This window comes from Opisthocomus hoazin, chromosome 8 (genome assembly GCF_030867145.1).
Source record: "Opisthocomus hoazin isolate bOpiHoa1 chromosome 8, bOpiHoa1.hap1, whole genome shotgun sequence".
Taxonomy (NCBI): domain Eukaryota; kingdom Metazoa; phylum Chordata; class Aves; order Opisthocomiformes; family Opisthocomidae; genus Opisthocomus; species Opisthocomus hoazin.
The window spans coordinates 29,056,621-29,080,048 of record NC_134421.1 but is presented as its reverse complement, the minus strand read 5'-3'; the positions used below and the strand labels follow the sequence as shown (position 1 = coordinate 29,080,048).

At 39.9% G+C, this 23,428-nt stretch overlaps 1 long non-coding RNA gene across 1 annotated transcript; it reads left to right on the top strand.

The window, feature by feature from the left end:
• Window positions 1-17,235: 17,235 nt before the first annotated feature.
• On the top strand, window positions 17,236-22,810 carry LOC142362229 (uncharacterized). Its single transcript, XR_012764845.1, has 2 exons — window positions 17,236-17,349; window positions 20,664-22,810. It is a non-coding gene; the product is annotated as an uncharacterized LOC142362229 (long non-coding RNA).
• The last annotated feature ends 618 nt before the right edge of the window (window positions 22,811-23,428 follow it).

Below are 23,428 nucleotides of genomic sequence, written 5' to 3'. Positions count from 1 at the left end.
CACAGAACTCTTGTTGGGTGAGGAGGAGCAGTAGCAGTTTGATCTTTTTTGGTGACCTTAGAAAACATGGTTGTTTGAAGGTACTGTGAATTCAGGAAGGGCACATACAGCCTCCTTCACCCTCCCCTGCTCCCATGCACATTTACACTTATATATGCAGAAAACAAGAAAAATATTCAGAAAAGCAACTAGGAAAGAATCTTCTGCACCTTTGCACCGCACCTTCAATAGAGGTGGAGTGACCTTCTCCAAAGCGAGCACTGGAGAGTCTCGGTTGTGCTATGTGCAGTTCTGGAGCATACCCAGCACACAGGGTGAGCAGTGCTTGCCCTGGCACACTTATTACAGAACCATACCTGAATGAGACCATTCAGATCGAGGAGGATGTTCAGTGCTCATACAAAATCTCTCTAACTTGCCAAATTTGGACTTAGCCAAGACATTTATCAGCACTTCAAGTTTTGGAAAAAGAAGTGGCAAAGGATGCTAATCACCTCAAATCATTATTTTTTGAGGGAGCACCTCCGAATCTCTCTCATGGACTTATCTTAGGAATACATTATGCTTAAAAAATTTTCTGACATAGAATAAAATATTACTTTCACCATGATTTTGTTTGTTTAACCTGTATGTTTTTATGCCAAATACTTATCTACAACATATAGACCTGGTGAAAATTTGTCAGGAAAACTGCACAGACATCTAAATAGAGATTCAGAGAATTAAAAATAATTAAAAAAAATTGAATTAACTGTTATTGACCATGACTTCTTTGAAATTCCTTATTGATCAAAGTGTTGCTAGAAGCTGCGTAATCACCATATTAAAAGAAACAAAATTAAGAAATTGTACCCAGGCAATTAAGAATGTTGCTGATGTCTCATCTGAAACAGCAGTAACAGATGTCTAAAAATCTTGTAGTTATCTAAACAACAGTAAGTAGGAGAACTCTGAAGACCTAACATTGCCTTTGAGTAAGAAATACATGTGAGCTCTGAAAGTGATTGAGTTGCAAGAAGGCTGTCTGAAGTAACTGGTGAATAGCGTAGTTTGTTGTATCATTGGTACTTGCGGTGTGGGATTTGGCATCCCTGTACAACACCCTTCAGTCACAATTAAATCCAGGACTGTTGTACTGTTTACCCTACATCTTGAGATTCCCAATTTCATGCTGTTGCAACCAAGTAGCATGACAAACAAATGCAAAGCACCTGAGACAGCGAAGAGGTGGATCACGTGCATGTCTGCAATTTCACCAATTTGTTGTGTTCCAGCAGTTTTTTACAGCATATTTTTTTACATACAAAAATCCATCAACGATGCCACTGAAGAACTTCCTTTCTTTGCAAAACACAGAATATATATGTATTATAGACAGAACAATGAATTCCATTTTTTATCTTTACAATATGGAACAAAAGTGATTATGATGATCATCAAACAACATTAATTTCCTCACTCTGGTGATTAACATATAAGGACAATGTTCATTCTGCTTTTCAGTTGCATTGTTTAAGTTCCAATGGAACTCATACACCATCATTTTCAGATAGGCAACATCACCAAACACTAAGTTCTCATACCTATCTTCACTGAATTTAGCAACTATTTAAGCAATAATTTAGCACTTCTTATCTAGACACTAAATAGGAATTACTGCAAAGAGAACTCTACTGGCTTTAAAATACAAATTCGAGGAAGCATAGAATAGTCCATATTTCTCTTACCTAAACATCTGAAGTGAAATTCAATTTTGCATTTGCCATAGGAAGAGGTGTTTTTGGCAAAACCAAGCCCAGATAAGAGATATCCCATTCTGTCTCTGTGCATCCTGAGATGGTAACAAAGCAAGGAGTAAGGAGTAGCAGTCCCATAGGAATTGTCAAGAATAATTTGTCTATCTAATTTCCTTTATACCAAGGTAATGGGCCCTGCAGACTGGAGATTGAGTCAATGAAGCAGAAAATAAATTCATCGGAAGAACATAAGAGAAGGGGAATAATAAGGCTGGGTCAGATGAAAGATTCCACTTAGCCCAGTATCCTGTATCTGACAGCAGCCAAAGCAGTTTTTTATGGAAGAATATAAAAACAGGGCAAACACATAATGATATGTCCTTGTTCTTGGTGTATTCTTAATTTTCCCAGCACTCCATGGCTCAGGGATTACATAAGCAAGAGGTGGTATCTTTATCTCCTGTTCTATAGTGATTTCTTTCTTCCAGAAATGTATCTAATTGTTTTTTAAACCCACCTATCTTTTGGCACCAACAACATCCTGTTGTAGATTGTATGAAAAAGTATTTCCTTTTGTCTTCTTTCTGTCTCATGATTTGAGTCCCCCCCCTATGTCTTGCATTATGATGAACACTAATTTTCTGCTCACCTTCCCCATACCACTCATGATTGTATAGATTATTGTATTCACATCCAGCATCTTCCTTCAAACCCAACTCTGTGGTCTCTTCTTGGATGGCAACTGTTCCATACCTTTCATCTCTCTTTTTGGTCAGCATGTAACTGTTTCAATTCTAATATATTCTTCCTGAGGTAGAAGAAGGGGATAACTTAAGAGGTGGGTTCACCATGGATCTAAACTGTAGCATAGCAGCAATTCCTTAATTTGTTTTTAGCTTCCTTTCCTTGATTTGCTTTTTTGCAGTCATTCGTTTGACTGCCACTGAGCTGATGTTTTCATAGAACCATCTAATATAACTCCAAGATCCCTAGAGATTACTAGGCCATAATATTGAGTCATTTTGCATATAAACTGTCTGGTTTTCCTCCTGTGCATCATTTTGCATTTATTAATATCCTCTACCATTTTATTGTGTGAGAACACAGTATCATTAGATCCTCTGCAACTCCTTGCATATGGTTTTTCTCCTACTACTCTGAATAATTTTAGTCAGTAAACTTTGTCACCTTATTCTCTTCCCTTTTCAAGGTCATATATAGATCTATTTCACAACAGAAGTCCTAGAACAGATCCCTGTGGTGAGCCATGGGTGAACTCCCTCTGTTGTAAAAGCTGGACATTTATTTCTAATCATGGTTTCCTATCTTTTAACCCATTATTAACATATGGGAATAGAGACTTTAGTTTCTTTAAGAGTTTTTGTGAGGAGCATTGTTAATACATTTTGTAACAAATTAAAGCTCCTCCTGGACACACATTGAGTGAGGCCTTCAGAGAACACTAGAAGACTTCTAAGGAATTAATTCCTTCTGCAAAAGTTGTTGTATTTGCCCATTGATGTGATTCTAATCATTGCCTTTTCATGTTTATACAGTTCAGGAAAGAGACATAAAAGTCTGTGGCTCCTTGGCCCCATCCACTCTGCAGCCCATTTCAGACATTGATTATTTACCAATTTATATTTTTGTGAATGCTGAACAACTGTTGAGGGAGCAATATAATAAGAAAAAACATAGAAATTATGTTGCGTTAGAGACTGAACAATGCCTGGCTATTACAGAAAAAAGGAAAATAGCAGACTAAGTTGTATAAACACAAAATAAAATCTATGGCCATGTTCTGCTCAGCACAGGCATGGCGTCAGCTAGATCCCTGTGTTCAGTGTGTTGAATCTGTGTCCAGTGTGTTGACTCTGTGCTCAGTTTTTGTACCTTTAGACAATCAGAATTAGAACAATAAAACCCTTTAGATTTCCAAAAGATCATAGTCTAGGAGTAAAACTGAATCTATTGATATTGTTAACCTGAAAAGGTATAAGAAGATGATGGTAACAGTCTTCACTACATTAAAAAATATTGCTGAAAAGGAGATAAATCCAATGCATAAGAGAAAAGGTAGTTAACAAGAAAAACTCAGGTTAGATATAAGAAAAGTGCCTAATGTTTTTGAAGATGAATGGAGCACTAGAATAGATTGCTAAGGAGGTTGCAGTACTGTTATAACAGAAAAACTTTAGAAATGTTTGGACAAACATCTGCCAGAAGTGATATACGTGGAGCTGATTCTATCTTGGGACAGGGCTATAGGTATTTTAAGAGATTTTCAATCCTACAGCTCTATACTCAGCCATCAGAAAAAACAGAACATGTTAACTTCTGACTTAGGAGGAGTATTGGAGAGTTGCTTTATATAGACTCCCTAAAAACAGGAGCACTCTTTAACCTCGCAGGGAAAAGATCCATAAATTTGCAAATCAGTGGAATTAGGTCTGGATGTGCTTTACCGTTCAAATACGCTGATGCCTGACACTGCTGCTACGTGAGACACTACCAGACTGACTTCAGTAGCTGACTCTTTGCTGTTCAGGGTACGATAAACAAACTAGGATGGGACCTATTGCTGCATACGTACAGTATTATGGAGCACAGCATCAGCTAAGTTATCTAGTGTCATTACAAGCTTGCATATATTCAAGAAAGAACCTGGAAAAAAAGCCATAAGAACTATTTCATCACCAAAAAAAATTGAATGCACAGTGTGTATTGTCCACAGACGATCCAGTGGAGAAAATCTCCCAGTGAGATTATTCAAATACATTTTGGAAAAGACTGACACGGAAATGTAGCCGGCTGAATATGCCTAAAGTTCCCAGAGAACAGTTTAGCTCCACAAGTCATACTCTGTGTGCTTCCAAGCCTTAAGACCATGCCAGAAGAAGATGCAATTTGTTGGTCTCAGTGATCATTTTAGGAGTTGGAAATGGTACAAGCAGAACGTGCAAAAATATTTTTTGCAAGTTACTCCAGGGAACAGAAGAAGCCAAACAATGTTTCTTGCTTTACTATGGTATGTTCTTTGCACAGGAAAGGTCCTATTATTATGGCACGTTCTTTATCATCTCTATATTGAATGAGAAAGTTAAAGGTTTAATTTTTCCTCTCCAGCCATATAATCCCAGAAACAACACAAGTCTTTGAGCCTGTATTATTCTCTCTCCCTCCTGAGGAGCAGCCTCGCGGCACTGCGGAGAGCTGTTAGATTTCAGCGGTGGTTCAGAGCCCGCCGCTGTGCCTGCCCACGGTGACGAGGAGCTCGCTGCTGTAAATGGATTCAGCAGTGCAAAGATCATGGGAAGCTGTATCCCTTTGTTTTTGATTTCCCCCCTAAGGGCAATTTGTTCCAATTAGTGCCTCAGCTAGCAATTATTGCTGCACAGAGCTCTGACTGATTTCTGTCTGACCCAGTTGACTCAAAATCAGAGAATCTCACATGTGACGTAACATATACCCTGGACTAGTGCCCTTGCCATAAAGCGGATCCCCTGCCAGGGCTCACGGCAGTGCTCTCTGGAAAAGGTCTTTCCTTACCATCAGGCTTCGTTCTGTCTTCCATGGATACACGGGAAAACTTTTAAACAATAGCCTTCCCTTGCTGTAAGTGTATGTGTACCTAAGGCAGATGGACAAAACAACCCACCACAAATGTGTGTGAATGGTTTTTTTTCGTTGTTACTGCTCTGTCTGACCTGGGTGCTGACCCCTCCTCCTAGATGGGTTCCTGGAGGGAGCACAGTGCTGCACAGCACATGGCTGGCAGAGTCTCACTCACAGCATCTGCCAGCTCCACGAGTTTTGTCCTGTTCTCCTAAGGACAAACCCATCCCAGAGGGTTGTGCAATAGCTGGTTTTGTCACAAATTAAAAATCAAGATACATCAGTGCACACAGCTAACTGTTTCACGCAAAAATCTTCATCTGAATGTGAAATTGTAATGATGCAATGAAGAGTCTTGCCAGAACTTTATTTGATGTCTTTCACTTCTCTGACATTGACCAGCTTATTGAAAGGAAGAGGCCATGTGCTGATGGAGAGCTAATCATGGGTAGTAATCTATTTGACATGTAAATCATCATGAAAAAATTGATGACACAAATTCAGTTGCTCATCTTTCGTGATTGTCTGAAACTGTGCGATGTGGCAAAATTTAATTTCCCGAGGGTACCTTTGCCTACAATTTCATTGGCTACTACATCGTGCAAAATATCTTTAAACATTATCAAGCTATACCCTATTATCTGAATTACAGTGCATTCATGTTCCTACCGTTCTCATAAATACTTGTTAAGAAAACTCATTAAAGAAGGCACAGCTGACTGAATCTTAAAGCTTGCATTTATGAAAAGGTAAACAATATTCCCTTCATGCTCTACACAAACCTGTTTTTTTAGGGAGTCCATGCTAGGATTATTTTTTTTTCCTTTCCTGTGAAGTTAGACTCTTACTGAGGCGAGCTGCTGGCAAGCATGCACTTACTCCCTACAGGCTTATTAGGAAACAAGTCTCCAAATGCGAAGTGCAGCCCAGAACTCCCTGAGGTCAATAGAGAGACTGCCATTAAATTCAACAGGCTTTGAACCAATCAGTCCAAAGAATAAGGTGCATTACATTGGCTACACTAGGACAGATTCGGATCTGGATTCCTCAGTCCGTGTTTTGAATGGAAACACCATAGGTTTCAACTACACAAATGGCTTCCACCAACATAAAATTCAACGGCAGCAGAGGTTTTCTGTTTTCAGGGGACTAGAGAGTCTTAAAGCTGAAGTTTTATTCTGGCACGATCACAAGTGATCATGTAACATGGAAGATAGGGCAAGTTTCATGGAATTTCTAGTAATTGCTGTTAGATGGGATAAGACTGCCTGATCCTATGTGCTCTCCATGATTGTATCTGCATCTACATCTTTCAAGACTTCATGATGCCTACAGTCATAGTTAAAGCAGCACATTTCCTAATTAGTCATCACTTTGCCCTTCCAGTTCTGTGATAATAGCTGGCAAGTGGTTAACAGGCTACACAAAAATCTAGAGTAGGAAATACTCCACTAGAAGAGACATCTCGAACAGCACACTGCCTCAGAGCAACTGGCTGGGGAACGTGTTTCATAATGAGTCAGAAGGAAGGGTCCAATATACACCAACAGTGCTTTCCATGGCACTGTATATTTTTCTTGGAGGATTCCCAGTCAAGTGCAGGCTTAGCTCAACCTTGCTCAGCTTGGGAACTGTGAAGGCGGCGTAAGTCATGATGGTATTGATTCAAGATTGTAGGAGACAATTAATGATAGATATTAAGCCAAGTGATAGTTTAGAAAGAAAAGATTTCTAAACATAGTTGCTATTATATACTAAAAATCAGAGGATTTCATCAGGACAGCATTGTTTTCAATGCTTTTGGTACACAAAAGATAGAGAATGGCTATGGCCTAGATTTTTAATTAACATTTCCGACATCTATTTCATGTGGTTGCATTTGGATCAAATTTTCTACACATCATTAGAATTTTAGATAGATGCCATAACAGTATTTAAACAGGGAGGTGATGAGTCCCATTGACCGTGCTTTTCACTGCATAAAGAATGAATTCTACTACATACAATAATTACTATTGAATATGGAACTTTAATATAAGATAATAAATACTGTTCTTTATTTTTAACATGTGTATATGCCTTGTACCAGTGATAAAGCAAGAATTACGTGCTGTATTGGAACCTCATTTACCTTTCTAGAGTGTGTATAGACTCAAACCTAAAATTAGTAGAGCATCTATAGTTCATAGCTTTATTTAGAAGTGAGTATTTGGGAGATCTGTGGAATACAGTCCAATCTTCAAATACATAGTGCAACTGGAAATTTTCATTTGGCTTTCTGTGTCTTTTCACCCCAAATCAAGTGCGATGATTCTCTCTTGATTAGAGCTTTCTTAACAACTGAGGAGACAATTATCTGGACCATGCAAGGGCTTCCATACTGCAAGTATGTCAGTCGCTTCAGTGAGACTATTGTGGAGTAATACACTTCATGTGGTGTGTAAAGACAGAATGATATGGCCCTCCATTTATAAAAACGAGCCAATCAAATGGATAATAGGACTTTAATAAACACATCTCTCAACATTTTCCTTCTAGCAAGAAATTATGAAGTTTGATATGTGGTTTTCTGGTCCCAGGGGAGGCACCAACTAAGCTATCTCAAAAGAAATTACATTCTTATCATACAGATTGTTCGTTGTGGCAAGTGAGCAGACGTTAGTCAACTACCAGAATAATAAGGCTTTGATATAATTATCTGATCTAGAACTGCAGTAGACATAAGGAATGCTGTAAAGGTGGTTTGCCACAGATTCAGTCCAGGTATTCATAGAGAAATCTGACTTTAGTGATCTGAAACTCTAGTACGTTCATTGCTCACCATGCATTTGTAATAACTTAGGCTTACATGACTTATGTTAGAAGTGACTGTATGTATTTCAGCATTTAATAGCATCTGCCATACCGAAAATATTTCATAGCACAGTTTTAACAGTGCATTGCTGTTAACCCTGTAGGACTCTGGCAGCTTAGTTTCCAGCCAGTCTGCTTCTCTGGAGTGTTTCACCTGAGTTTCTTTTAAGTGATACTATCATTTTAATTTGAAGTCACTTTAGGCTTCTTCTTAAAGAGAAACTTGAAAGTTAAGATGGAGTTTTTTCACTCCCTAGAAGAGGATGATTCTTGCAACTAGCCAGCAGTCGTAGCCTGATCCCTAGGCCACATCTGGCCAGAGAAATGTGTTGCATCTGGTCTAAGTAAATTCTTACAGTTTTCCAAAGTACATTGTTCCTGACTAAGACCGTAAACCATCCCACAAGTATTAACTCTTTTTTACATGTAGTTTCTGATCTAGGGCAGGCCAATGGCTTTTTTATCACTTTGAGTGAAATAATCTACTTGAACCAAGGGAGGAGGTGGGTGTCTGCTGAAGAGATGATGGCTATGAGCTGCTCTTTGATGCCCTAAGTGGACAGTGTCAGGGGACAGAGTAAAGCTGCCCAGGTTGATGGCATGGTGACCTGTGCCAGGCACGGTGGCAGCGCTGAGAGCTGACGGCACCTTTAAAGAAAGGTTCTGCTGCTAAACACTGGGAAAAGGCAATACTGTAACAGGTAGGCAGAGTACAGAGAGGGTTCCTTGTCTTTTGTGATTGTCCTAGCCAGATGAAAAGCATTTCTGGCCTGGAAATGCCCTCTATGGCTACATCCTAAGTCAGGACACTCCACTCAGATTACAGGCAAGCTAAAAACAGGGCTTCAGCATGGCTAATGGAAATGCCAAAAGGTAGATTTATTGACCCTGTTCCTGCCATTGCACTCACACCTCCCGAAAGGAGCATTAGCTTTTTGGTGTCTGCTAGATCAAATCTTGAATGAAAGGAAAGAGGACATTACTGAAGATGTAAGTTCTTGAGCCAATGTCAGAGGCATGTTCGGTGACAGCACACTCAGGTCAGAAAAATGAGGTCTTGAGGTTGGTTCTGATTCATAGTGGGAAACTTTCAGCTGGTCTAATCATGCAGGGATCAAAACTAGCTCTTAGTCCTCTGCTGGCTAATGAAATAAATGACATGAGGGCACAAGACTCCTAAAATACAAGGGAACATCAGTACCACGTTATACATCAGTAAGTTCCTGCAGTTGCTGTGTTTGTAGAGGACATTTTGAACGCACACAGAGGTCAGAGATTATTCAGGTCAGATACTATTCCCACAGTTCCACTTAAAGTCTCTGGGCAATTGCTGATTACAAGCAACGGTCTGAGGAGATAAGACTCTCTTCAGCTCCATTGAGTTAATTGAGCAGGTTCATAGCTCATAGCGGAAGTTTGATCCTGACTAGCAGAAGGAGATGTAAATGAGAATTAGTCCTGAATCTGTTTGGTTCCCCAGCAGTACGACTCTTCTGATAACCTGGCTGAAAGTGAGAGAAGGGTCTCATACAAAAATCTGAATTAGTCCATACATTACTGGAAAAGACTAGCATAGAAAGAGATAGGAGCAAACTTTACCTAAAAGCTGTTTGGTACTACTGTAAAGAAGTGACACACCTTAAAGTAGCTCCTTATCATTCTCCATTAACTTTCTCAAACTTGAAACACTCGATAAATATTAAAAAATTAACCCAAATTATGCATGCAATTTTATTCAAAGAGGATGGTGCTGTTGAAAATCAAGAAGCCTAGAACCACTCTTCAGAGATGAAAAAGCATACCCCATTTGGAGTATGGGTCCCCAAGGACTGTCAGGTATCACATCTTCATGCAGCCCTCTGGGCTTTTTTGTTTACTTCTCTGGGGTAGCTCATCTTACATCCATGCAGCAAAAGCACTAAATACAAAGCAACATACGTAGTCAATTATACACAACATTAAAATCAAACAGATGCATAAAAAAAATAGAGACCTTCAACATATATAATCATCTTTACCAAATGCAACAAATAACAGGAGATACAATCCAGCTTACAGTTATCTGGCTCAGTTAAATTATATATTATAGTGGCTTCAAATTTCTTTAACTAATTACAAAGGTGATGATATAATACACCTGTGATGCTGCTGCTGCAACTGAAGATTGCTCTTGCAATAACACAATTCTTACTTTTTCCTCTCTTTATTTTATAAATGTGAAGTTGGCAAGAGTAAATAACTTCTCTATCTCATGCAAAGTTTGTGGAAAAAATTGGGTTACTTCTCTGATGTGATCACAACATAGTAGCAAGTAAATATTATTATGCTGTGCTGTTTAATGCCTAGATGCTTCAGTCATGAGAACCATATTCTGTTTAAATGAAAAATCACCTGTGCTATATCTTCTATAACATATAAAAGCTTTTGGTTTGACAATGTAATTACAAGACAAAAATACTTGATGAAGAAGTAAAAACCATACCTGTGAATACTGGCAAATGTCTAAATGGGAATGCATTTTAGAGCTCCATATCCTTTAGACTACGGACACTCTTGGTTTTATGCTGGTGACTGCTTTGTGACTGCACAACAGTTGCCTTTAATGCCTGTGAAGCTGAACAGAATTGCCTTGATTTGTGTGGAACCAAGATAGCCTGTCTAGACTGTAAAACCTGCATGAATCTAACTACATTTAAGAAGTTTGCCTATTTACGAGCGTAAAACCCTTACGACTATGTGTTCAGAAGGCGTAAACCATGCAAAAGCTGATTATGCTTGTATCAGTAAATTGCCAGATTAACCTAAACTAAGTTTTGGTTTGGTCAGACCATCGTATCCATCGTATCCTCTCCAGTAAAAGAGAAATTAAGAAAATTACCCTCACTCACCAAAGAGGTGATCCCTAACTGCATGTGTATTCCCTGTACAGAGTAAATCAGTAATGATTTGTTTAAACAAATGCATTTTGCTTTGCATTGTATATGAATACAATACAGGAATACAGGAATACACGGTTTCAACTCTCCTCATGCAGACATGGCCTAAATAATAAAAACCCTATAAAGTGTGTCACAGTCTTTGCAGCATTTCTGCAGTGTTTATCATTTGGAAACATGGCCAAAGATGTAAAGCTCCTACCCAGATAGGTCTCAGCCAGCTCACATCCAAGTTTTGTTTTCATCCCCTAAAGACAGGGGGAGGTTACAGAGTTCTTACTGGGATACGAAGTTTCCAAAATAAGAGGCTGCCCATGTATGCCCTCAATGTTCAGACCCATGTTACCATTTACCGTCATGAACAAAGAATATCCCATAAGGTGGAAAACTGAATCTCACTTCTCACTGTGCAAGCTGCTGACAGTTCAGAGGAAATCCAGATGCATTTGCATGGAGTAAACCTCTGTAAACATGTTCTGCACTCCAGCAAAGAAATAAATGTCAAGGTAAGCTTGGCAAGCGACAAAAAAAGGATGAGTCATATGTCTCCAGTTTCATTCCGAAGATGCTATCTTTCACCTTCCTCAGTACTGTAGTCACAAGACTGACAATGTTTCTGCTCCTTTATGGGAATCAGTATTCCAACACTGTGGGTAAATGATTTAGTGGATCCCCCACTCATTTTTCACACACACTTTGTTTTCATTACCAAAATCTGGAAGGAGTAAGTTTCCATATGCAGCAATCAATGTGCAATTGCCTATCTAAAATGTTTGTAAGTCACTCCTCATCCATGGTTTTAGTTGATGTATTTCTATTAAAATATATAGGATGAAGTAATTTTATGAAAGGCTTCCTGTTAAGTAATTAATGGAAAATGTTATGTCCATTTTGCAAGGGAAGAAACAGAGGCAGCATCACTAAGACCACATTTCCAAGAAATCATTAGCTTTGAGTTGTTTAACTTCTTATTAAACAAATTGACACGTCTTGGAAACTCATTTTTGAGACTGCTATGCACTTGTTGTTTCAATTAAGTCAGCAGGATCTGTATGCACCTAACAGGTCTGAAATGTAGGCCAAGTACTCAGAAATTAAGGATTCAGGAATGAAAGGCCACTTCTGAAAAGATTTGCACAAGATTACATGTGATGTCTGGGACACAGCCCAGAACTAAACTCAGTCCCATAGCTCTCAGTCCAGAGAATTAACAGAGTAATTATCATTCCTGCTTATGCTACTGATTAGTAAGTATTTTCCTAAAAGAAGCATAGGAAGTGCTTTTTGTCTAGCTCGTCCCTATTCCCTACTGGTTTTTTAATCTGACTGCACCTAATTAATATTTTTTCTCTGGAATGACTAATTATTCTCACTTCAGTGAGAAAAAGTCAGTACATGATACAAATATTGTGATATTTAAGTGGAAAACCCAGCAGTTCATAAGAGTTTCAGCTGAGTTCATCAGTGGTTTATGTTAATCAGAACTCTCGGGTGAAACTTTACGTACCATGTACTCCTTTCCTCTTGTGACCTAAGGTGTTGCCATTTCTGTTTTCCACGAAATTTTTAAAAATCTGAAATACATAGTAGAGTTTAATATTTACAAAAAAGCAATGCAGTTTGAATATTTACACTCCTAATATCCCAGGATTGTGACTTTTTTTGTATTATCCAGGTAAATTTTTTATATAAAGAGATTCCATATTGCTGTTTATTAAAAATTATATTTATGTTCTTGGCCCTGTTCTCCTAGCATTACTCATGCAAATACTAATCCTTGAAAATGCAGTGGAGATGTTCTAATGACATGGTGCTACTCTGCATGATTAGCATTGCAGAATACAGCTGTGTTAATTTTTTGTGGTAAATTTCTACCTAATCCTGATGATGTAATCCAGATTATATCTGGATTATAAAAGCATTTGTGGTCTGTTGAATTCACCAGCATGCTGGAGATTTCTAAGCATGTCAACTTAAGACAATGTAAGTATACATAAAGCTCATCATTTACAAAGGAGATGGAAGCTATGCTTTAATGCGTTGTTGATTATTGCTTACGTACATCAATATGCATGCTGATGCACAGAGTAGACATTTATTTCCATGCCAATGAACCACACCAAACCTTTTTTGAAAAAGCAAAGTCACTGCATTTTCATTCAGTTCAGCCTCTTGTCTGTCATTGCTAAATGCAAGAAAGAGATGTATCCTGAAAATCCGTTCTGAAACCTTATGGCAAGATCTCCAAGCTAGCAGTAGAAACATTTCCAAGGCATGCATCTTGGTGTTATTGCTTTAGAGATCTCTCAAAATCAGATTTCTGTATTTTGGAGTGATTTCTGGTTCCTCTTGGTGATGAACAAATCAGAAAGATTTCTTACAGCACTGGCCATAAGCTTGGGACCTTCAGTTTTACCATTTTCAGGCTCTGTAAGTAAGTACAGATGTGCAAGAGAGAAACATTAAAAGCAAGAGAGTTGCACCTTTGGTTCAGGGAAGCTCTGATCTTATCTGCACGGATTCATGCAACTTTGCTTTAACCACACTTAGCAATGTGATTCCCTCAGCTACGCCTGTGCACATCCATTGAAGCCAGTGGGGTGACAAGACAGCTCAGGAAACTATCAGCCCGTGTCAAATCCACACATATAGGGTAGTCGTGCCCTGTGACCACGAGATGTGTTTACTGTGTCTTCCCTCTGTACCTTTTCCCCAGTTACTCTGTCTCAGATCAGAATTTCAGGGTGGAACTCATCCCTCCTGACTTCAGACACGAACCCCTGAGCCAGCCTCCCGTCCTCCTGATTTACAGTGGAAAGAAATAGGTGCTTGGAGACATGACTCACCTCATGCATTTTAGATTCCTACCTTTGGATGAAACTACTGGAATCTTAGAAGACCCTCTTTGTTTCCACTGACTGTAAAGGTAGCCCAGATAACTACCTCAACGGCTGATAGCCCCATTTGAGATACTTACATTTGGTCAGACAGATCTTTAATTGTCCTACCCTATATAGACTGGAGGAAGCTAAAGGGAATTTGAAATAGGGGGACGGTGAAAACCACAATTCCAGCTCTAAACAGGAAAAAGCCCCAATTTATAGAGCTGACAGTACCAAAAAACTGTCTACTCTTGCATGTTTTTCATGCAATTGGCCTTTTTAAGTTGACGGTTTCTATGTTGCACATAAAACACAGTTTCAACAAAATCCAAGTCAACAGAGACTGCAATCCCCAAAATGATCTGGTAGAAAAAACTTTTACACTACAGGTTTGGCTTGATGCTTTAGATATTACAGCTGCCACTCTTCATCCAGTTTCTGAACACTCAGGATTGGATTTATGGCCCTAAAAGCATGGAGGTGAGGAATCATAAGAAAAATAAGCACGCTGATTCACGTGAAAAGTATGTGTCAAATAAAGCCTTAAATCATTTTATGCAGCTTGTCATTCAAACATATTTGACTGTCATCCAAATTGTTGGAATTGTCTTTCATACAGAAAAAAAATCTGTTTATTTTTAGGATAATTGGAAAAGCAACAGATTATCTTCAAATTAATGAATAGGTCAAGTTGTTTTTATAAGCTTAATAATATTTTCCATTGTCCCTCCCTCCTCAACACCTATTTTCATTGCCTAATCATTCACATACTTTGGTTTTCTGCATTTGGATGAGTCACGAAGTGCACATTACGATGATAAATATATCATCTCTGCTTCCTCTTAGTGTTAACTCAGCGGCGTGATTCACGCCATAAACCTATTTTACTCATTCTATCCTTTGTTGTTTATAACCTTGACTCTGTCAATATCAACAGTACTGCTGGAATCACACTTTTTTACTTAAAAGCTAACATAAAGGTTTTATCTTCTGTATGTTTTATAAATTCAGTCTGGCACATTTTTTTCTATCAATCACAGCAGTTATTCACATGAAATCACAAAGATTACTGTAATGCAAGCTGAAGAAACTCATATATGAAGGTGATTTTCCCCCTATGATGCTATTTAATTGATTTGAGTTGATTAAATATTGTAAAGGATATTTAAGAAGCTCTTTCTGTCTTTTATGGCTTAGGCCACAATTTCAAGCTCAGCCAGGACTGCTTTCCAGTGCCATGTTAGAAAATTGAGGCCCCCTGTGTGTGTGGCCCAAACAGAATCACACTTGGGGTTTTCTTGCTCAACCTCGAGGGCTATACTCATATTCACCCTATCCCTGAAACCCAGATTATGTACTTTGCTTCTTCGCTTTCATGTGAGTAACAAATGAATTGGTATTGAAATAGTTCTGAGACTGTAGTGGTTGATGATCCTGACTGAGAGCAATTACATGTGTGTCATTAAAGCAACGTGTAGCTGAGACGTAATTTTCTAAAGATAGTAATACATCGTTGTGCTTGTCACTAAATCATAAGGAACATAAGATCTTCCTTAAGAGGTAGTTATTGGGAAGTTAACAAAAAAGCAACACAATATGAGTTGTTTTCTATGCAGTCCTTTCAGAAACGGGAGGCTCCATCTTGAAATTAAATCACTGATTCACCACGTTTGTGAGCTCAGAGGAAGGCAGAATGATTAGAAGTCACTGTGTAATGATGAGGTGGAGAGAAAATTGTGCGATCTTTTGGAAGTGAACACAAAAGCACACACATATGCTGTGGGAGTCTCCGAAAGCAGAAAGATGACATTTTTCAGCTTCCAGCCTTAGCAAAGACAAGCAAGTGCAGAGACTAATTCTTGTAGCTACAGGGGGTGCTTTTTTTTCCTGAAAACAAATAATTTCAAACAAAATAATTTGCCCAGTGATAACCAATAACCAGTGGCCTGCCTTTCTGTTCACGGCTGAATACATGCCAGATTCATGTGGACAGGGCTTTGCAGGGAAGTGGTGTGGGAGTGGGTGCTATGAAACTCGGTGCTGAGAGAGAGGGGAAGGCAAGGAGGGGCAGGTGGGGAGTGGTGGTGTGGGAGACTGGGAAGCTTCCTAAACTGTTTTGTCCCTGGTAAATCTTAATCTGTTGCTCCAATGGGACAAGACCTACTGAATGCAAATCTGTGAAGGTAACCAGATTGAAAAGCCCTAGACCAGTTCTCGGTCCAACCCTAGACCAGGAAATTGCATGGCAAATTGAGCGATGTCTTTTTCACTCATGCAAATGGCAATCTTACTATTAACTTCGGTGGGTCAAGACATGTATGTTAATTAAAGCACCTACTAGGACTCGCTCTTTAAATGTCCTCTTTGACCACGGATCTTTGAACACCTTTGGTAGCCATTTCATTCACGATGCTTAAACAGCAATAAAACTTAATTTTCCATTTTCATTCAAGGGTGGAGGTTGGAGTAAGCTTTGATATAATTCAATTTTCAATGAACGATTTTAATAATAAGATTAAACAAGGAAGTGGTGTACTACTTGAAAAGCTCCTTCCCTTGGAAAGAGACCAGGACTCTCTGAACTCTCGCTGTCCTGTTTACTATGGTTGTGAGCTGAGAACAAGTGCATATTACAGAATGGTTAGTTCTTCTGGTACAGGTCACCTATCTGGAGCTTTTTTCTTTACTCCCACCCACAGCCTCAGTTCCTCTGGTGCTTGGCCACCGCTCCGCAGCAGGTCCGACCGGATCTGACATCTGCCAGAGACTGCCCTTTGGCAGCCAGGCCCAAGAAGGTAAGTGAAGGTAGGACTGAGAAGGGCTTCTCCCGAGTAAAATATGACTTATTCATAGGAACAGAGCACTCTGGGAGAAAAATGTTAACGTGAGACGAGACAATGTCTCACTCCAAAGGTAGGCAGGCCTAACCCTTCCTTGGATCCCCTTTTCTGGATGGAAATGCCTCTGAAGAACTTAACTTTTCCTAGCTTCAGAGCGCATATCTTTCTGAATAAGCAGGCAGCCCCTCTGCTTTCTGTGTCCATGAGCTCCTCTTGCCAAGCTCATCTGGTAAAGAAACTAATGGACACTGGAAACATTCCTCCGACTGCCCTGCTTCATGTACTGCCTGCCACACAGCAGCATGAGAGGACTCCCTGCTTCTAAAATTGAGCTGTCTCTGCGTTAACAGCCTCATTCACCGGGACACCGAGCTGGCAAACCGGCCGCACACGCCTTGCCCAGCTGCGCTGCCTCCAGGCTCTGCCTCCCTGCAGCGTGTGCTCTTCCCTCCGACTTCACCGCAGGTGATTTCGTCCCTGAGTGCTGGTAGGTGGCTGGCTATCGACTTCTGTGCTGCTTATTGTGCCGGGAATAACTCTCGAAATGATTTGCCTCCTTGCTGCTTTGACAGACCGTGCCATGAGAAAGGCACATGTAATATTCAAAAACATAATGAAGTGTCTCCCAAGATCTCTATAGTGGATTTCAAAACTGTTCAGAAATCTTCTTGTTCTGTGTTTCCTTTAACAATTAGTTGGCAACAGATCAATTATTCTATAATTTGCACTCAAAGAGTAATCTGTAAAGCATTCATAAATGCAGATGAATCTTTTTAAGTAGTGTGTAGATATACAATAAACAAACCCAAAACTCCTGCTCAATTTTGTGCGTTTTAAAATTCTGCACATTAAATATGAATGGCATTACCTAAAGATATAATCTAGGGATTTCTTTTTCTTAAAAGCAGTGACTATTATCTTGGTTCAGGAAGTAAATTAAATACTTCAGAATATAGGCTGCCTTTCTGAATACAGAAAAAATGGGGTGGGACAAATATTTGCTGCATTTTGTATTATTTGTAGGGAGTAAGCTTTCCTTGTGTCATTGCAAATGATATAAACATGTTATTACTTGCTTGTTGGCATACAGGCTAGAAATAAACTTATTATCTATTTAATATATGCCCTTCCTGCTCGATCTCGGGTTTCTGCCCAATGAATTCGAGAGGTATTCTCAGCTTTCAGGATATGAGTTAAATCTCAGCCCCACAAATGTCAGTGGGACGTTTGCCATTACATTAATTGGGACCAGGATTTCACTCAATGAGCACTTCTTGGAGCAGATCTTAAATACTGTGTTAAAAATCAAATGAGAGAAATCCCAACTTACAAGTATGTAAAGCATTCATTTCTATCCTAATGTAAAATGACTTGGTCAGTACCCAGAGGCAGTTAAATTAAGCCTGGTTAGAGCTTTCACTTAGTGCTAAAAATTCAGCAACTCGCATCTAGAATAGACTTTGTTTTTACTAAGAGAGAAACAGACTCCAGATATTTAGCTTGTGACATAGCTATGATTTATTTTAGACCACGCATCAGTCTACAGCAGATGGCTTAAGCTGCCAATGTCAAAGGCTGGTTGTCTTAGAAGCCCTTTTAGTTGTGCTAGAAGGTTATGCATCAAGTTACACATAATTGTGGAGAAGGTTCTGTGGATGGCACCACACGCAGGCGTTTTTCCTGACAAAAGAGAGCAATACGTTGGCCAAGGATTTCTGTCTTAAAAAGCAATGTGTTGCTTCGGTGACAGCTGATCGGTAGTGCTCTTTATACCCCACAACAGCATCTTGAATTTGGAGCTTGCATCAATAATGCCACAGCCTAGGTGTACTACACAATAATACACAACATTTCACAGGTGCTATCCCGTGAACCATTAGGCTTTCAGTTGGAGCAGAAGAAAAGAAATGCAAGCTCACTACATAAAAATACAGTCTTGCTACTTCTGCATAAACTTTTCAACACAAAAGCAAGCTCAGATCACCGGGGTGGTGAAAAGAGTGCTCAGTGCAGCACCCAAGGCTGCGCGAAACTGACTTTGAGCCAACTTTATTTTCTCCTGGTTGCGGAACCCTGTTGGGGCTGGTGCATAGTGGAGAGTTTAAAGGCTAGCGTAGATGCCAGCAGTCTCAAAAGGGCTATTTTAGCAGCCAGGATTATTGGAGCATTAAGGAACCCACAAAGCCCTTGCTCTCTGACCGCCTCATGCCAATAGCGCACAGCGAGGGAGCGACCGAAGATGCTTACAGCATAGCAGGCTTTTGCTGTTCTCGGGGAATATCTTTGTAACCGACTCCTCTGGGAGCCCGGGCTCATGCAGAACTGCCCCGGTTTACCAGCGCACTGGTGTTATGGTTTCAGGGAGACAGCTGAAGCGCTGCAGATTACATTTTAAAGACGTGATGCTAACATATTAAGTTCAAAGTCTTCGCAGGGCCCTTCCAAGTGGCAGCTCTCCAGGGCTGGACAGTTATAGCAGTAACTTCTATAAATCTTTTCAGAAGCTCCTTGGGCTTCAAATACTTCCAGCCTTTCGTCATTCCCTTTAAACAGGGAAAATTGCCCAATCCTTTTTTGGAGGCCAGCGTAACTATCCTCGTGGAAAATAATAATAAAAAAGTTTAAAAAGCAGAACACTGTAGTTCACACCACGCAATAGATTAGTTAATTCTCACAGTAAATACTGGCAAAAATGTTAATACAATGGCTGTCTTAGATGCACTCCTGTAAATTTCTGTTGATGCAAAGAAGTGAAAAGAGAGCTTTTAAGAGATTTGTTTGGGACTCTTCTTTGTAGCTGGGGATTACTTTAATTTCAGGTATAAAACCTCTGCCAAGCTGTGTACATGTCCCACTGTACAGTGTGCATGACAAAACCAGTGTCCCAGACAAAACCAACTGGACAAAATGTTTGTGTTGCTTTACATCTACTGCCTTTTCCTGCATCAGATTTGCTTGCTACTGCTATCCCTGTTAATTAGCATTCTGGAATATTCTGGAGGAAAGCAACATGAATCCAAGTGTCCAAGAAGTCTCTCCCATCTACAGCAATAAAACTGATCACATTATAACAGCCAAAAGCTCACAGGACAGCTCACAAGACAGTGTGGGCTACATGCTCATGCAGCTGGATACCTCCATGAACGATTCCAATAAAGTATCACTTGTTTAAAAACGAAAACTCTCCAGTGACCTCACACTTTACAGTAAAGCCTCCAATGCAGGTATGCTTTCTTCCTGTCTTGATAAAATTTAGCATCCATCCTCACATACTCCATGTATAACAAAACAAAACAAAAGGAAACAAACCAAAAGAATTCAGACGGTAGAACCTGAGGCAACTTTACATGGCTTCAAAAGAAGAAGAGAATCAAACTGATTCAAAAAGAAAATGAAGGGAAATATCCATCTGGCAAACTGAACAAATGCGATGCGCTGTGTTTGGACCCTGTCACATTTCAGACTCTCAGAATACCGTCACTTGGCAAGGCACTACACTGCCTATTGCTCTTCATTTATTTCTTACACTGATGCATGATGAAGGTGATTTTGGTGTTCGCACAATGTCTTAATTGAATTAATTCATTTTGACATAAAGTCCTATCCATTTCCCACCTGGAAAAAAGGAAACGGTGCCATTTACAGCACCTTAATTGAATCCTCACATAAATGAGCTGCTGGATTTATACCAAGTTTTCAGGAAGATGAAAATCACAAAGAGAGGGGATCCAAAGGACTGCTAGATGCGAGAGACTTTTCCTAAGGCATAAATTGTTGCAAGTTCATCATTTCTACTTATAGGTGTGATCCAAAAGAGAAACTTTGCGATTACTCGGAATGGAAACTTGCTGTCGGGGAGAAAGCTGACTGTAACTGGGAGCAGCGCACGGCTGTGGCTGTGACGCCGGCGCGGTTGCTGCTTCAGGGCCAGCGAAGGCACCAGGCCAGCAGAGGTGAGGCCCTTCCAGGCAAAGCAGGTGGGACCCGGAGGATGGAGCTGAGGAAGGGGAGACCTCTGTGAAGAAAACACTGGGTGGTGGCCTTGCAGGGAGAAGAGCAGCGGCAGCAAAGAGCAGGGCCAAGCCAGAGGAGATCAAATCACCTTGATTTTAACAAGAGATTACTTCTATATTGGGGTGGGTTTTTTGGTCAGCGAAGAAACTGTGTGTGTTCCTATGAACTAAAAAATGCACATGTTTAACAAAGTCTCAGCGCTGTAACAAACAAAGCCCATGTTTACAGGAGGAATACTCAGAGAGCCAAGGTGTAAGGCCTGTGAGGAAAAAGGAGCTTTGCCTGCTACAGTACTTAAACACTGAATCATTTCCAGTATTCTGTGCCAGACAATCATTCCGCTGCGTGTCAGTTGTACCAGTATGATCTGATACATCAAGAGGCAAGCAGGTTCCATCAGTTGTCGTGATCTTATCAGAACACAAAACCCGTGTCTCTTTTTTTGTGTTCAGCGCCTCACTTCCCAAAATATTTCTGTGTTCCCTTCCCAGATGAACTTTTCCATTTATTGCCTGTTAATTCCTTGACACAATGAACATGCCCCAGCATAATTACTTTAGTTTCTTACCTGCTGCCTGAGCATAACCCAAGAAGTTGTTTAGCTGTCGTTCTAGTAGCCTGAAGGCTATTTCAGTCACTGAGAAAGCAATTCAGTTGCCTAACTTGGGTGCCTGATGCTATGTGAGAAGCTCTGGGGTATCTAAGCCACCCATCTGAGTTGATACAAAGATCTGTGGGAGACCTACACCCTCATCAAGCAGCAGGTATAGACGAGGGCGGATGACCTCTGGTTCATATGAAGTTACACAAGATGCCTACATTTGGGTGACTGGATTGAGCCTCCGCAGCTGATCGTAAACAAATTATTGTGCCGTGGAAGGTTCAGCTTAAATAGAAACCAATATTTTCATGCCTGTTAGCTTTTCCTGGTGCTGTATGTCTCTCCTTGCAGTCCACTCTCCGACAAGCAATGAACAAGTAATTACTCTCTACCTTATCTTTAGCTCATGTTAAGGAACTTCCAGTACAGAAAGCTAGAATAATGTTCAGAAGTAAACTGTTATTTACACATTTATTCATTTGCCATGTTAAACATATGCATCATTCAGTTTCTAAGCTTGGGTTTCAGTAGCCATAGAAACTGAAGAAGGCTAAAAATGGGATCACTTATTTCCTTTTCTCGTTTACTGATCTTGAAAAGAATTCCTGAATATGCAGTCCTGTGTTGCATTTAATGCACAACTACTTCCAATCTAATTTTATGTCAAATACTGTATATAACTTAAAAAACATTATCAGGTATGTCATATTTTAGCATTTTGTATTAAAACTGAAGCAATGGTTCAATTGTGGTACGATTTCATTGCACTTAAAAAAATTTGCTTTCCTTGGTGGCTCTGTCCACCTTATGAGTAAGTGTTTGAATATACTGTGTTCCTTCTCTATAGTCCTACTGATTTTCATTGCGTGCTACATACCCTCCTTGGCTGCTGCCGAGAATGATGTTTGCAGGAAGAAATAGTTTGTAAAGTACTGATGCTAGAAAAATACTTAGCACCTCAAAGCTGTTCCTATGGCAACTGGGGCCTACAGAAGTACTAGAATGTATAGGAAACCTCATGTAGTTTTCAAGCATGGCATTTTTGCAAATGCTGATCATTATGAAAATACCATATTTTACGATTTTTTTCTGTTAAATTTGCTAGACGTACATGAAAATGTATTTTTAGGAACAGACTTCTTTTGATACCATGACTAATTCATTACTTAATTATACTTTTGGAATGTCAATTGCCATACCACATTACTACTGGATTTACCAAATCAAATCATGTTACTATTAAAAAAAGGGAGATGTTAGTCATACATATTCAAATATGTTATCTTGAATAACTTCAGTTTTTAAATGAAATAAAATTTTACATGAAATGAAACACATAGGATTAAAAAGCTCCTTTATTTTTCTTAATAGCTGGTAAGTATATAAATCTAGTTTTAAAATTAACTTTGTATGTATTTTCATGTGTGAGTTGCCTCCACTCTCTGCAATGGTCATTGCAATAGATCAGAAAGTCCTGGCCTGGTCCAGGAGCTTGATGTGAAACTCGAGGTTTGCCCCTTATGCCCGGTGTACGTCCAGCCGAGCTCGCCTGCTCTACCCTGGTTTCGAGGTGCTGCACAGCGCTGATACCAGGGTGCAGCCTGGTCCTGCTTGCGGGTCCAACCTGATGCAGAGGGGACAAAGCAGCGAGAGCAGGGTAATCAGCCCTTCCTTTTGCTACGAGGTAACATCTTCCTTCACTAACAAACACACCTCTTTGTACGCGCAGCACTTAAATACACAGAAAAGTAACCACATGACAAACCCGAGGGATGACCCAGGCTGAGGGTGATCAGTTGTCGCTCCAGTGTTAGCTGGAGTTTTAGCAGCAGTATCTGTGGTAGCACCCAGGTGCACATGGCTTTGCATCACCAGTGCCTGCGTGCTGCTGGCCCACAAGTTTGAGCCTGTTCCAACCAACTTGTACGTGGACAAGGGTACGTGACTACAG